This window comes from Suncus etruscus, chromosome 3 (assembly GCF_024139225.1).
Source record: "Suncus etruscus isolate mSunEtr1 chromosome 3, mSunEtr1.pri.cur, whole genome shotgun sequence".
NCBI lineage: Eukaryota > Metazoa > Chordata > Mammalia > Eulipotyphla > Soricidae > Suncus > Suncus etruscus.
In genome coordinates, this window is record NC_064850.1 from 141,213,036 (window position 1) to 141,228,989 (window position 15,954).

General features: G+C 44.2%; 1 protein-coding gene and 2 pseudogenes across 1 annotated transcript in view; 1 reads left to right on the forward strand and 2 right to left on the reverse strand.

Annotated features, from left to right (window-relative positions):
* OSBPL1A (oxysterol binding protein like 1A) overlaps positions 1 to 15,954 on the forward strand; it is a 455,856-nt gene that overhangs the window by 167,170 nt on the left and 272,732 nt on the right. The gene's annotated exons all lie outside the window — the stretch shown is intronic.
* On the reverse strand, positions 2,116 to 2,269 carry LOC126005288 (uncharacterized; annotated as a pseudogene).
* On the reverse strand, positions 2,381 to 2,458 carry LOC126005299 (uncharacterized; annotated as a pseudogene).

Consider the following 15,954-nt stretch of genomic DNA (forward strand, 5'->3'; position numbering starts at 1 on the left):
TGTTTAGGCCATTTTTCTTACAGGGTTCCTTTGCGTTATCAGGATTACCTCAGTTGCTACAATAGTTGCAGATTTTAAACTTGTAACATTGAGTTATCTTCTGGGCCCTTTTTAGTTATTTTTTGGGGGGTGGTGGGAGGGAGATGACCTCCGTAACTGCTCAGGGCTTACTCCTTGCTCTGCACTCAGAAATCATTTCTGGTGTGATATTTGGGACCATATTGGTTGCTGGGGACTCAACTGGGTCAGCCATGCAAAGCATGTTCCCTGCCTGCTGTACTGTCTAGCACCTTTTTAGTCATTCTTAACCACTACAGCCATCATTATTGTTTGATGCATTTTTAAAAACTGTATTTTGTAGACTGCATTTGTAAAATGCATTTTTAGACCCCCAAAATCAATCTGATTGGTTTTTATGGGTGGGAGGTGCACCAAGTGGTGCCCACGAATCCATACAGTGATGGGGATCAAATCTATGCAGTGCATTCATTGCAGTCATTTGAGCTGTTTCAACCACTAGAGGTATTTTAACAAATTGATAACTAGCTTTGCGATTTATGTTAAATAATACTTAATTGTATTAAGTATATGTATGGTATACAGATGTTAAATGTCAGTTGATAAATCAGGTGTCAAAAAAATACAAAATTGAAATAAAGGTGAAATAAAAAGTATTTTTGTTCTTTTAATTTGATGATTGTACTATTATAGATTAGCTATTAAAGACTCTAAGTTGAGTATTACCCAATTTCTATTTATAGATGCATTTGTGTCTTTCCACAATTTTACCTACTTAAGTCATGCTCCATAATATTTGCTTGTCCTTTTAACTAGACGTTGAAACCTTTTTATCTTTTCTTAGTTTCCAAGATTAGCTTGAGCATTTATTATGCTCATCACAGTATGTATAGGGGTAACTACTTTTCCCCTCCAACTTGAACAGTAAAATTATGGAAAGGCATCAGTGTGAAATGGTAAAAGTTAAATTCAGTGTAATTTCCCTTCCTATTCCCAAACCCTGTAGAGTACCTATGAAAGGAAAGTCAAAGGTTGGTGTTGCACAAGTTCTACTTTGGCTACTAGAAGCTTTTAAATTTCTTTGAATTAATAATTGGATATGACATCTACGATGCTTTATGCAGTACAGTCCTTTAAAAGCAGGTTGCTTTTTGTTTATTATTTTTAGTCAGGGAGCAAATTTGGCAATATTTGGATTCTTGCTCCAATTAGGTATTACTTCTGGTGGTGGTATTTGGGGACCATATGGGATGCTGGGATTGAGTCTGTTGTACTACTTACTGTATATACTCAAGTATAAGCTGATCCAAGTATAAGCCGACCCCCAATTTTACCCTAAAACCTGAGAAAGCTTAGTGACTTGAGTATAAGCCAAGGTGGAAAATGCAGCAGCCACTGGTAAAAACTTTGAAAGTGCAGAAAACTATAGCTTAACAGGTAATCAAGCTAAATCACAAAGGTTAAAATCCTTCAAAACTGGATTCCTCCTCATCATCTGTATGTCCAAACAGAGCTTCAGCTGTATCTGATATGAGGGTATCAGTATAGACATTGGCATCATAACTGAGTTCCAGATATCCTCATCACTCCTGTGGGTCTCATACAAAGCGCAGAATTTTGTGGGTTAAATAGTTCAGTGGCATCCAGTTCAGTTCAGTTCACTTCCTCTTCAGCTCAGCCTGGACTTGTGGACTGAACTGAAGCACCGCCCCCTCCAGCAGACAGCAGACCACCACTGGAGACTACATGCATTTGATTGGGTGCGCACACACTGAAATAATCTGTATGACCCAAGTATAAACTGAGTTGGGGTTTTCTGGACAAATTGTGTGCAGGGGAAAAACTCGTCTTATACTTGATTATGTACAGTATCTCTTGGGCTTATATTTGCAAATCTTTGAAATTTGTAAGTTATAAAATTGTGCCAAGTTCTTAGACACTGACTTGGGGAAAGCTCAGGAAGAGAACAAGTAAGTGAAAGTGATGTTGGCTAGAACAGGATTGTAGATTATTTAAAGTAGATTAATTGTAGATTAAAGATAATTTAAATTAAATGGTTTTTTAATAGTACCAATATGGTTTTCTTTTTCTTTTTTTTTTTGTCCCCCAATTCACAATACAGACCAGGCAAAGGGCCTGGGTTGAGGTGTATATGGGGTGCATTTACTGTACCTCCTCTTTCTTTTTTTCTTTTTTTTTTTTTTTTTTTTTTTTTGGTTTTTGGGTCACACCTGGCAGTGCTCAGGGGTTATTCCTGGCTCCAGGCTCAGAAATTGCTCCTGGCAGGCACAGGGGACCATATGGGGTGCCGGGATTCGAACCGATGACCTCCTGCATGAAAGGCAAACGCCTTACCTCCATGCTATCTCTCCGGCCCTGTACCTCCTCTTTCTATACAATCAGTGTAAAAAACACAGCCTGTGGTAAGAATTGGGAGGCCTTTTTTTTTTTTTTTAATACACACACACACACACACACACACACACACACACACACGATCCTTCACCAGTGCAACTCATCTATGGGTTTTGAGAAAAATAAAAACATTTGTGTAATGATTCTCAAGAGAGAGGACTGGAGGGTCCAGCTCTCGACATAAAGCTCATCACAGGGATCGTTTAGTGCAGTCAAAGAAATAATTACACTGAGAACTATAACAGAATGTGACTGAGAGAAATAGAAAGCCTGTCTAGAGTGCAGGCCTGTGTGGGGTGGGGAGGAAGGACACTTGGGATATTGGTCATGGGAATGTTGCACTAATATGGCTTTATACTTGTACCACCACATACCAAAATCTCTTCACCACTGTCCCAGTGTTCTTTCTCTTTCGCATATTTAGATCATACTTTTATAATGCAGATTTGTTTTGTAATTTTGCTTAATCTAGATACCTTTATTAAAATATCTGGAAAACAATACATATGGTCCCCCCCCCACTGAGCCTGCCAGGAGCGACTTCTAAGCGCAGAGCCAGGCATAACCTGAGCACTGCCTGGTGTGACCCAAAAACAACGAAAAGGAAATCTAATGGCCAGAAAGATGACATAGAAGCTAGTGTACTTGCCTAATCCTGATCAACCCCAGTTCTAATTCCTGGTACCATCTATGGTCCCCTGAGCACTGCCAGGAGTGATCTGAGTGCAGAGCTTGGAGTCAGCTATGAGCACAGTTCCCTATTGCTCTGAAGCCATAGAAACAAAATTAAATATAAGAAAATCACCTTGGGGCCGGAGATGCTTGCCTTGTACCCAACCAGCCTGGGTTTCATATCCAGGACACCATAGGGTCGCAGAATCTCCAGGTGACTCCCGAGCACAAAGCCAGGAGTAAACCTGAGCATCTCTGGTTGTGCCCAAAGCCCCAAATAGAGAACCCCAAAACCACACCAATGTGTGAGACATTGGTGGTACTTGGACACCGACAAGTGCAGGCTGGTGTGGCCACTGCGGAAGTCACAGGGGGACGTCCCCCAGCCGGCTGTGGTGAAGCCGCCTCAGGAATAAGGCCAGGTGGTTGTGGCTGGAGGGGAAGTAAGGCGGACGAGTGAGTGAGCCGTTGGGACCAGTGGGAAGAGGTAGGGCAGGCCTAGCCCACTTGGGGACCGCGCGCAAGCAGGGGGTGCGGGGTGGAAAGGAAGGTCAGCTGGTGTGGGGCACACCGCCTCCAAGCCCACTTGCTCAGACAGCCCTCCTGTCTTGCTCGCGCAGGAGTGAGCCTGCCCCTGCTGCAAACTTTCATGCACCGCCCTTCTCTACGCAAACGTCCATGAGCGGGAAGTCCTGCATCTGGGCACGGGCGTGCTCCCGCAGACTGGGCGGCATGGTCCCACGCTGCGGCTCCTGGACTTGGGGCTCCCGGTCGCGTGGACTGGGCGCGGTGAACCGGCGCCGCCATCAGTGCCAGCGCCAGCAGTAGGACCCTGGAGGCAGGCGAAAGTTCAGGATGAACTGCTAGCCTGGCAGTAGGTAGGGCGGAGGCTCAGATCTGGCCGCTCTGGGAGGGGCAGCAGGCGACATCGAGGGGGCGGGAAGCGCCACGGGGTCGTTCCGCCTGCGGAACGGCTGCTGGCAAACTGCACGCGATGCCGTAACCGAAGCGGAGCGGTGCGGCGTGGCCGCGAGGAGGCGTTCCGGGCTTGCCGCCTGCGGCCTGCGCTGCCAGAGTACTCCGGGTCTAGCTTTCTCTCCAGCCCCCGGGACCTCGGGCTCGCTCAGCTCCGGCTGCCGCCTTCTGCTCCCTGCAAGGCTGTCTCAAGATTCCACCGTCGGTCTCTGGGGTCCCCACAGGGCTCGGGGCTGCAGGTTCCCGGGGGTTTTGCTGCGGGTTGAGGGAACTGATATGGGTGCGGAACTTAGGACATGGGGGTTCTGCTTGTGGACTCCGCTCTACAGGGTGCCAGCCCCCACCTGCGCCCACCTCCACCTTTCAGTTCAGGTCTTTAAAAGATACCATCTGTCTCAGGCAACCCAACAAACTGGTCTCTCCAAGAGAAATGAACGTCTTATCAAGGATACCAAGTTTGGGTATTGGTGGTGTCATGGCAACGGAATTCTACAAGTCACTTCCGCCAGTGAGGTCACACAGTTCAGAGGCATGAGGACACTCATTCCGATCTGCCCAACCTTGCCCTTGTTGCATTTCTGGGGGGAATGTATGACTTACATTTTCAGGTTGACATCAACCTAAAACCTAGGTTGGACGGCTGACCTAAGTGAACAGTTAGTGCAGCAGTTATGTGTATGCTGGCTCATCAGGGGAGGCTTATGCAGATGGGTCTGAACTACAGCTGAGGTTTGGGTATGTGGACAGGACAGAAAAGTTTCCAGTTGAGAATAAAAGCTAAGCCAAGGTCTTTGCACATCCTACTTGAATTTTGATTCCTGGAACACTGACCTTCGATACCCTTTATAGTCAGTAAACCAAACTGTCCAGGGACTACCTTGGACACTGGTTGTATGGGAAACAACAAGACTTGACAAGGGGCTTCAGTGTTCAACTGATAGCAATGTTTGGACCAGTTCAGAGTCTCAAGTTGCCGCAGACCGCTCAGCCGCTGGAGGGCAGCACTCGGGTCGTCCTTGGAAGACAGATGGGCAAGGGGTCTTCGTAATAAAAGACTCGAAGTCCTGCGTGCTGGAAAATGGCTAAGAGCTCTGGCTTGTGCCTCAGCTACAGAGCAACTGCATTTATTTCTCTAGGTTTTTTATTCATCTAACAGCAGGATATTGACAAAAAAACAAAATACATCAATTTACAGGTTCCTTATTCCAACATATATTTAACACATATTAGCAATTTTTTAGGCATGCTGGCCTTATCAAGAGTCAGATCGAGTCTTACTATTTATAAACAATGGCACCCTTGCGATTGTCTACATTAACTATATGACCTAAGACTAATGTTTAATGTGGTTAATCTTTACTTGATTTTAGAAACCTGCCCAGCCTGAGTTGTGAGCAGAATATTTATTATATTTAAAATGTTATAAATCCACCATTTTAAATCTATGTCCGGGGGTCCTGGTTTAGTTCTCCAACCGTGTACTGCTTTGGTCCAAGCCTTCCACAGCCTTCTCTGTTTGCCTTTTTAGTAAATCCTTTTATTCTTGTGTAAGATGAAATTAAAAAGGCATTGCTCTTAATAATATTTCTAAAAGGGGCAATTTATAATAAGACACTCTTTTTTTCTTCATGCACCACTCCTCTGTTACCAGCCTCATCATACACTCCTGTATAAGATAAGGGGTCAGGTGTAGTTAATCCTAATCTAAGTGGGCCATAGTCTAGTCCTATATGTAGGTGTTTCCCATCTTTTGCCCTGTATTAGATATAATCATTGTGTGCCTTGCTTTTTCTTGGGAACATAAGGACATAAGAAATCCTGTTTCCTTTACCTGATCTATTTCTGCCTTATTATAGGGACACTCATATGAATCTGTCACAGTCCTTCAAGTCGTTTTATGCTATGGGCTTTTCCCCAGATTCTTCTATCAGAGACTTTCCTACTTATAACTGATTCAATGTTATGGCTAAATGATTTTTACTATTATTACTATTAAAATATTAATGATAGCTTTTAAGCACAGAATATTAGTGATAGCTTTTAAGCAAAATTCCTTGATTATCTGCTAAAGACTTCTTTTCTAAAAAATCACTCTTGGAAGTTTCTTTGTGATTCATAAAATTATTAATGTGCTCTCAACTAATTATATTATGGATTTTCTATAGAACCCAGTGTTCCCAGGTTACTGTAGCATGGAGTAAGAAAAACAATCATCATTGTTCCCAGAAGCAGTGCATGACGTGGGGAATATTTTCTTACTCTGGGACTCCCTGCGACTGCTCCAGGAGACTAAGCTTTTGCCTAAGGTCTGAGAACATGGCTTTCACCATGTCTCGGACTCCACTGGAGCTGCCATGGCATCAAGTGATGCTGGCAGAGGTCAAATGTGCTACAAAACAGAATTCTCCTAGGGAATTCATGTGAAAACAAGCCCATTTTAACATAAAGTACAAAAATGATGAAATATTATCAAACAAAATGGCAAACTATTATACCCCTCAGTGACAATACCACCACCATGGCCCATGTCTAGGTGACTAAAGCCTACTTCGAGTCACTATGGCAAATGTTCAGGTTTGAAGGCTCCCTGTAACAAGAAATCCCTGAGTATTTCTAACAGATAATCACTCCTCTTAATATCTAATATTTTCCAATTTTGCGGTGCCCATTCAAAAGGGACGGTGCCATTGGATACTATTGTGGCTTAATGGGAAGATAAAACATGGGGGCCCGGAGAGATAGCACAGCGGCGTTTGCCTTGCAAGCAGCCGATCCAGGACCAAAGGTGGTTGGTTCGAATCCCGGTGTCCCATATGGTCCCCTGTGCCTGCCAGGAGCTATTTCTGAGCAGACAGCCAGGAGTAACCCCTGAGCACCACCGGGTGTGACCCAAAATCCAAAAACAAAAAAAAAAAAACAAACAAACAAAAAAAAAAACATGGGTGGATGTCCATTTACCCCAGTCCCTTGAGGTTTTCGTTTGTTTGTTTGTTTTTGGTTTTTTTGGTGTGGTTTTGTTTTGTTTTAGTATTGTTTTTGGAAACCACATCTAAGCATGCTGAGGGGTTACTTCTGGCTGTGCACTCCAGAATCACTCCTGATTGTGCTAGAAAGACCATATGGGATGTCAGGGATCAAATTCCTTTAGCTTTGTGCAAGGTAAACACCCAACCTTGTGCTATAACTCTAGGTCTTGCTAGACTTTTCTCACTTTTGCCCCCTATATGGTGGCTTCACCTTTAGGAATTTTCCAGGTGGCCAGAGGTCACCCATTGGTCCAGAGGGACCAGTGCAGCAGATGACCTAAGGGGACACGGGAGACCCTGAAAAACTCCCTGAGCTAGAGATGAGTAAAACCTGTAAGATCACCCCATGCACTATATCTCCAACCCCAGTAACTCAGAGTAGTGGAAGAAATAATCCAGACCAGACTGAGGTTAAAACACATGTAGCCTGTCAGTCATCTTCCTCACATGGAAAGCAAGCTTCCTGCCAAAAGTGCCATTTTGATTGAGTAGAGAGACCAGCCCTGGGTGGGGCAATAAGGACAGAGGGCTTAACTATCCTGAGCAAGTCCCACCCAGGTTTAGAAGCAAAACAATCTCTGTTTGAGGGTAATTCCAAGTTGTAAACTAATATACAAAGGAACCAGGCAGATCATTGTTTTAGTTAAAATAAGGTATAACCTAAAGAAACCCCTGCTTGCTCCAACAAATGAAGATGTTTTTAGGCTCAAAGAGGAGGTTTGGTTTGGGGAATAAAATCTTTCTCATGAAGCTGACAGGGTTAGATCCCTGAAACTCCATGTGGCCAGCTCTTCCTATCAGTAGTGCCAGGAGTAAGAACTGAAACTCAACTAATGTGCCCCAAAAACTAATGAGAAAGAAAAATCCAACAAGAAAGCCAAAAAATGTCCAAAAAATCCCAACGTTTCAGAGAGAAAAAGGGAGATGCTGTGTGTATGTATTTGTATATGTGTATGTGTGATGAGTGACTCAGTGATGAGTGCATGTGTTTTCCTTAGGACTTGGATATCAAACCTGCCAGGACTTGATGGGAAATTCAAGCTGAATAGAGAGGAATTGAATGGAGCCAGAGAAGCTAGGCACCATCTCCAGGTCACTGCCAAACCACACCTGACAAGTTAGCTCTTTTTCAATTCTTAAACAGGCTAGTTCTGGGGCCAGATAGATTGTACAGTGGTAGGGTTCTTGCCTTGTACATGCTGACCCATGTTTGAACCCCAGCAGCAGTATGATGTCAAGTCTTGCCACAGTCCTTGACCATAGACTCGGGAAAAAGTCCCAAACATCACCATGATTGGTCCCTAAACAAACAAATCCCCCAAATCAAAAATTAAAATGGGGCCAGAGAGATTGCATGGAGGTAAGGCGTTTGCCTTTCACGCAGAAGGTCATTGGTTCGAATCCCAGCATCCCATATAGTCCCCTGAACCTGCCAGGAGCGATTTCTGAGTAACCCTTGAGCGCTGCCAGGTGAGACCCCCCCCAAAAAAATTAAAATGGACCCATAGAGCTGGTCATAGTCTTGTTCCAGTCAGAAACATATCCTCCAACTGTGTGTAAATGGAATCTCTGCTTGTTGGCATTATTTGTATGCGTGTGTGCTGAGGGGTTCTTAGCCCTTGGTCTAAAGTATTCCCTTAAATCCCCAACCCTCAGGCTTCAAGAAACCTGAGACTGGAGTGTGGCGGAGCTGTTCAGTGTGGGGTTCATAGAAATTGAGGGATCCAGGATCTAGGTGGCATGGTGGAATTTAGGTCTAACAGGTCAGTCCAGCTTTCACCAGCAGCTGTAGGATGTCATGCAGAATGTTATGTGTGTCCTTGCACACACCCCAGGCAGCTTAGTCATGTGCCTGGGGGACACTTCTACGGCCTGCAGGGCCATGATGTCAGTGACATGGGACAAGCTCACCATCATGCCCAGTTTATTTTAGTCACTACCGTCTGCAAGGTGGGCGAGTCCAGGATACACATAATTGGGTGGGGTGTACATATATGTGCCTTTCCTGGTGGAACAGGCAGGGCACAGGTGTTCTCATGGGGACAGGGCTAGAGCCATTGTCCTCACCTCTCCGAAGCTGGTCAGCCCACTGATGTTGACATAGTGTGGGCATCCTTCCTTGTGCTCTCAGCCCTGCGGAAACGACAGGGGTCATGTGACTATGGGTCAATATGTAGACAGAGTCTAAAAGTATCCTGAAACCTCCATCCATTCAAACCCTAGAGCAAGCGCTGGGCTGGCCCTACCAGGGAGCTAGTCTTGGTTGTTGAACCCCATCTCTCCTTCCTACTCCCACCTGGTCTGAACCCAGTATGCTGAGGGGCAGATGTGCTTTGTTCTCACCAAGGCGTGCTGCAGGTATATATAAGTGTCAGTGAGTGGATGCCCAGATGGTAGAAACACAAGCACAGCGAGGCTGCTGGTTAGTGAGTGGCTCCCTGCCCCTACCACTGATGAGGCAGGCCAGGTTCTTAGACTCCTTCAGAGCTAGAGGTAGGAGAAGGTTGGGTTACTTTCACAGCATTCAGCTGAGCTCTTTACCCTGCAGTGCAGCCCAGCCCAGCCCAGCCAGCCCAGCTACCTTGGATGGAGGTCACCAGCTCTAGCTCAGTTTAGGAGGTACACCTACGTGGTTGAGTTTAATCTGCTCCAAAGTGAGGCAACTGGCGTCATGCTCCTGTGTCTGGCATGGGTGTAGGCCGACTAGAACTGGGGATATTTGGTTCATTAGCTTGAGCAGGTGCTGATATGTGGCCACTTTGACTCCCCTGATCCCTAGGTACAACAAATACCCCATAGGCTCAGAGATTTTCATAATGTCCGTTTTTCCCTGTGACAATTTTCTGTCATAAAGCCTCGTCCCCATCTCCCCAATCCATGTCATAGCACTTTGTATGGCTCACTCTGATAAATTTTCATGTGACTACTTGTGTAGGTCTGGTTCTCCCCCAGAAGCCATATTCAAGCAGCCTCCCCGTGTGAAGCCTTAGAGACAACTCAATAGTCTGGAGCATGTGTCCTGCATGTAGGTGCCCTGGTTTGACTGGCTCCATTTTTTTTTTTTTTTTTTTTTTTGGTTTTTGGGCCACACCCGGTAACGCTCAGGGGTTACTCCTGGCTATGCGCTCAGAAGTTGCTCCTGGCTTGGGGGACCATATGGGACACCGGGGGATCGAACCGCGGTCCGTCCAAGGCTAGTGCAGGCAAGGCAGGCACCTTACCTTTTAGCGCCACCGCACGGCCCCGACTGGCTCCATATTTTATACCCCCAACACTGTGGGAGTGACCCAGAGTATAGAGCTGATAGAAACTTCTAGAAGTGCCTTTGTGATTATAAAATAAATATAATGTAGGTCGGAGCAATAGCACAGTGGTAAGGCATTTGCCTTGCATATGGCCAACACAAAATGGACCCCAGTTTGAAGCCCGGCATCCCATATGGTCCCCTGGGTCTGCTAGGAGCAACTTCTGAGCACAGAGCCAGGAATAATCCCTGAGCCCTGCCGGTGTGACCCAAAAACAAAAAACAGAAACAACAACAAAAAGGAAATCTAATGGCCAGAGAAATGACATAGGAGCGAGTGTACTTGCCTAATCCTGATCAACCCCAGTTCTAATCCCTGGTACCACCTATGGTCCCCTGAGCACTGCCAGGAGTAATCTGAGTGCAGAACCTGGAGTCAGCTATGAGCACAGTTTCCTATAGCTCTGAAGCCATAAAAACAAAATTAAATGTAAGAAAAAAGTCACCTTGGGGCTGGAGAGATAATATAATGGGCAAGGTGCTTGCCTTGCACCCAGCCAGCCTGGGTTTCATATCCAGGACACCATAGGGTCCCAGAATCTCTCCAGGAGTGACTCCTGAGCACAAAGCCCCAAATAGAGAACCCAAAACCTCCACGTGAGACATCATTGGTGGTACCTGGACACCGACAAGGCCTCACCTCGGGCAGTGCAGGCTGGTGTAGCCACTGCAGAAGTCACGCAGGGGATGTCCCTGTGGTGAAGCTGTGGTGAAGCCACCTCAGGACCAGGGCCAGGTCGTTGTGGCTGGAGAGAAGTAACGCCTGGGATTCAGCAGCAAAGGCGCTTGGGTGAGCAGTGGGGCTCTTGGGGCTTCTGGGAGGCGGCAGAGCATTCCTCATTTTCCTACCTATCATCTTTGATATAATTTTCCAAGTTCTTTGCTGCAGCCATTTTGTATTTTCTACTTTGTTTTGTGTGTTTTTTGTTATGTTTTGTTTTGTTTTTGAGCCACACCCGGTGGTGCTCAAGGGTTACTCCTGGCTGTCTGCTCAGAAATAGCTCCTGGCAGACACGGGGGACCATATGGGACACTGGGATTTGAACCAACCACCTTTGGTCCTGGATTGTCTGCTTGCAAGGTAAACGCCGCTGTGCTATCTCTCCAGGCCCGTTTTCTTGTGTTTTCTACTTTGCAGTTCAGTTTTGGGGGGAAACACAGAAGCAGAGGCTGTCTGATAGTAGTGCTTTCTGTGTAGCATTTGCTTGTTATCTATTTCCTGACTTGGGATTCAGATATCTTGCTTGCATGGGATCTGTATATTTAATGTGGTTTTAATTTAGGCTATTTTTTCTGTGGTTGATTTGACTAAACTGTCATAAGAGTGGAGGCTTAATACCAGTTTGTACATTCTGCTCTGGCACATGGTTTCATTGCTTGATTTGGTCTCGGCAGGTATAATCTAGTACCTCAGTTGTATCTCAGTAGTTGGTTCCCTAGCACTCTTGTGTAGTTAAATGAAAGGATAAGAAATGGGATACTTATGAATGGCATAACAAACTAATTGTAATGCTTGCAAATTAGTTCCACTATGTAGTTCCACTATTGAGAAAAAATGTACAGATAACTAGAGCAGAGCATTACAGTATGTGGGTTGGTGGGATAAGGGAGTAAATTGGCTTAGAGGCTGGAAGGCTTTGTTCCACTTCTGCCATTAACTTAGGATCCTCAGGGTGGCAGGTGCTGCCCCCCCCCCTTTAGCTTGAAGAAAGGTTCAAAGGCTGGTTATGCTTATGTTCAGTTCAAAGGGGCTTTATGGCATTTTCTATTTTAACAAAGGACTGCTGAGGAGGCCTACTGAGTTCCTACAGTACATAATATAAGGCCTGGTATAGAATTAAGCATCTTTTGTGTTTTAGAGCAGTTTCAGGTAGATAGCATTGGTGGGAGTACAGGGAGTCCTCCCCAATCCATGCTCCAAATGCCCATCATGTGTTCAGCACACACATATTTTTGGTTTTGGGGCCTTACTTGGAAGTGCTAGGGATTAATTCTAGTTCTGAACTCAGAAATTATTCTTGGTGGGCTCAAAGGTATTATGTAGGATGCTGGGGATTGGACCTGGATTGGCTGCATGCAAGATAAATACCCTACCTGCTGTAGGGTCTTTCCAGACCCATCACTCATTTTAATAAAATGTTTTAGTTTTGTTAGGCCAAGAAAGCTTACTGCTTCCTGGGTTGAATGAAGAGCACAGTTCAGCAATGGCTGAACAATAAATTACTGTTGATTTTGGCTCCCAAAACTGGAAGACTAACTGCAGAAACATGGTTTTTAAATGTCTTGGAATTTTTTATAAATCTGTTGAGACATAAATCTGAATTGACAATGAGATGAAAATGCCTAATGAACTTTTCATCAAAAAGTCTTTTGTCAGTAAGCATAAAGGTAAGAAGGAATGAGATTGTAGTCACCTGAGAGTGCACTGAAGAAGAGCTCTATGCCTTCTTCTCTGAGGACCACGGTAACCAGATCTGAATTAGTTAGGGGTAGTGTTGACAGGGGGTTCAGAGAAGGAATTACTGCTGCATAGAACAAGATTGTGGGGTGATGGCTAAGCATTACTGCAGCTGTCTTGAGAGGAATGGAAGTTGTGTCAATTTAGGAAACCAACATTTGCCTATTTGTTCTGAGAAAAAACACTACAGTACAAAAAGAAGTTGTGCTGGTAATTTAAGAAAATTCCAGGAAAAAGGTGTTTAGTATCTGAGGGGATTCTTTAGTATAAGGAAGGAGTGGTAGTCCTAAGAGACCATTCTCTGAAGGAAACTTAGTGGCCAATATACGGATGATAAAGGGTACCCCTGTAACACCAGAATTTCTGAGGTGAGTTGGGAAGGCTTATGTCATCTTGAAGTGATGACTACCATCAAGCAAATGGACCATTATGAATGCAACACCCCTCCCTTGTGTTGAGACGATAGCCCTTTAGAAATTTAACCACCCCCACTCACACCTTCCCAGCTTCACAATTCATTGCAAAAAGAACATAATGCTGCCAAATCTTCCCAGGTAAACTGGTACAAGATGACAGCTCAGGCCTTTTTAGAATGGTGTTGGCAAACTTCTTTCTGTCTGAAGTCACAGCAGTCTGTAGCCACGACTGATACCCTCCCACAGAATCATCCCAGCTTGCCAGGTTCAATCCCTGGCATCTTATACAGTAACCTTTACCCACCAGGAGTCATTTCTGAGTGACTTGGGATTAAGACCAGTGCACCATGCAGTATGGCATAGGGGAAAAAAAATACAACTGCCCAGCTTCTCTACTAAACCTCATCAAACTTCCAAGCCACTAAACCGGTCCAGTTTTATAGTTCCAAGCTGCATATGCTGTTGTGTGACACCTTCAAATTGTGTACTGTCAGACCAGTAGTATCACAGAAAATCTGATGGGGGAAGTTGATAGATTACCAAACTCAGATGAATCCAATGGTCCTCAAACTATGGCCCATGGGCCACATATTGTATTTATTCCCATTTTGTGTCTTCACTTCTAAATAAGATATATGCAGTGTGCATAGAAATTTGTTCATAATTTTTGTTTTTACTATAATCTGGCCCTCCAACAGTCTAAAGGACAGTGAACTGGCCCCCTGTTTAAAAAGTTTGAGGACCCCTGATTCTAAACAATAACAGAAGGCGATTCTGACTGCAGGTAGGAGTGGATCAACCCACAACAACTTTTTAACCCCTACCTGGCCTTGGCTACTGCAGACTCTTGAGGGCCACACCTGGAGCTACTTTCTGAACCTAGTGTCAATCCAAGAAGAACAAGGGGGAAAAAAAAAAACAATAACTGAAGGCTCAACTAGTACTATACAGTCCAGTAAATCCTGATTGACTTTAATAGCACCATTGAGAGAGATAATAATAAATAAATTGGCTTTTATTGATGTAATTTTTTGTAGTTCCATTTGTTTTTGTGTTGTATCAAATAATTTGAAGCAAATTTGTGGCTGCAAGGGGTAGGTTAAGGTGGCAGGTGGGAAATACGACACTGGTAAAAGGAGCAATGATTACACTGATGGCGAGATAGGTGTTGGAACACGAATTACTGAAACAGCTGTATTAGAACAACTTGGTAAATGATGGTATTATAATAATAACAATAATAATAATAATAATAATAATAATAAACCTTCCAGGAAGAAGGGACAAAAGTGGAGAAGCTTGAATTAGATAAAGTACAAAAATTATTCTAGAGCAATGACCTTCCTTAAATGAATAAGACTTAGTTCTTAGACATTGTTCTAAAACAATGACCGTAAATGAATAAGACTTAGGTTTTCTGCCATAATGGGGGTTTTAGATGGTCAGAAAAATGAAATTCAGTTACATATTGTGCTTATGGATGTTAACTACAGAATTTGAAATTACAATTATGCAAAATAATTATGACAAGCTTTAATGAATTGTAATGAAATAATGGTATTTCAAAAAGCCATATAAAAAGTAAGTCAGATGATCTGGCTTTCTAATAATGTACACAATTTTCTTTTTTTTGGTTTTTGGGCCATACCCGGCGGTGCTCAGGGGTTACTCCTGGCTGTCTGCTCAGAAATAGCTCCTGGCAGGCATGGGGGACCATATGGGACACCGGGATTCGAACCAACCATCTTTGGTCCTGGATCGGCTGCTTGCAAGGCAAACACCGCTGTGCTATCTCTCCGGGCCCTGTACACAATTTTCTTATGACATACAACTAGGTTGATGTTTTATACACTAGCTATATTATCTAGAGTAACTAATATAAATATGTTTACTTGAGAGACTATCAATAATAAAGATTGTATATATGCACATATATATACATGTATAGACTGGGGAACTAATCTAGCAGAGGAACTATACATTAATTTCTAATTGTTCTAGGAGCCAAATATAAAGGTAGAAACAACAGGCACATGCAGACATACAAATAAAATTTCTGAAAATTTAAGATGGATGTACTAGTGAAGAAAATATTTCAGCTGTCAGCTGTTTTAGAGAATGAGAATTTTTGTTGCTTCAGTGTGATCTGAGTACATAAATCAGCCATCTCCCCTGTTCACTGTGTGTGCATTGCCTAAGAAGGGACTCCTTTAAGACTCATGCATGTAAAAAATTGAGGTGCAGATTCCCAGCATGAAAGAAAGTATGTCTTAAAAGACAAATTCTTTCCTCTGGGAGGCCTGGTGGGTTTAGAAGCAATAGAGAGATAGCACCATGGTAGGGCATTTGCCTTTCACATGGCCGATCCAGGACAGACGATGATTTGAATCCCGATATCCCATATGGTCCCTTGTGCCTGCCAGGATCAATTTCTGGTGTATAGCCAGGGGTAACCCCTGAGCGCCACCAAATGTGACCCCCCCCCCCAAAAAAAAGAAGCGCTTGAGAACATCTGGCTATAACCCCACTAATTACCTTTAGGAACATGGGCCTATACTCAACCCCTTTTAAGCTTCTTGAATTTGATATGAGAGCCTGACCTCTGGGTCCAGCCTCTTTGTAATAGGAGATAGGGGACATGTGCAAGCCACATCTCTATCTGTTCTGGGA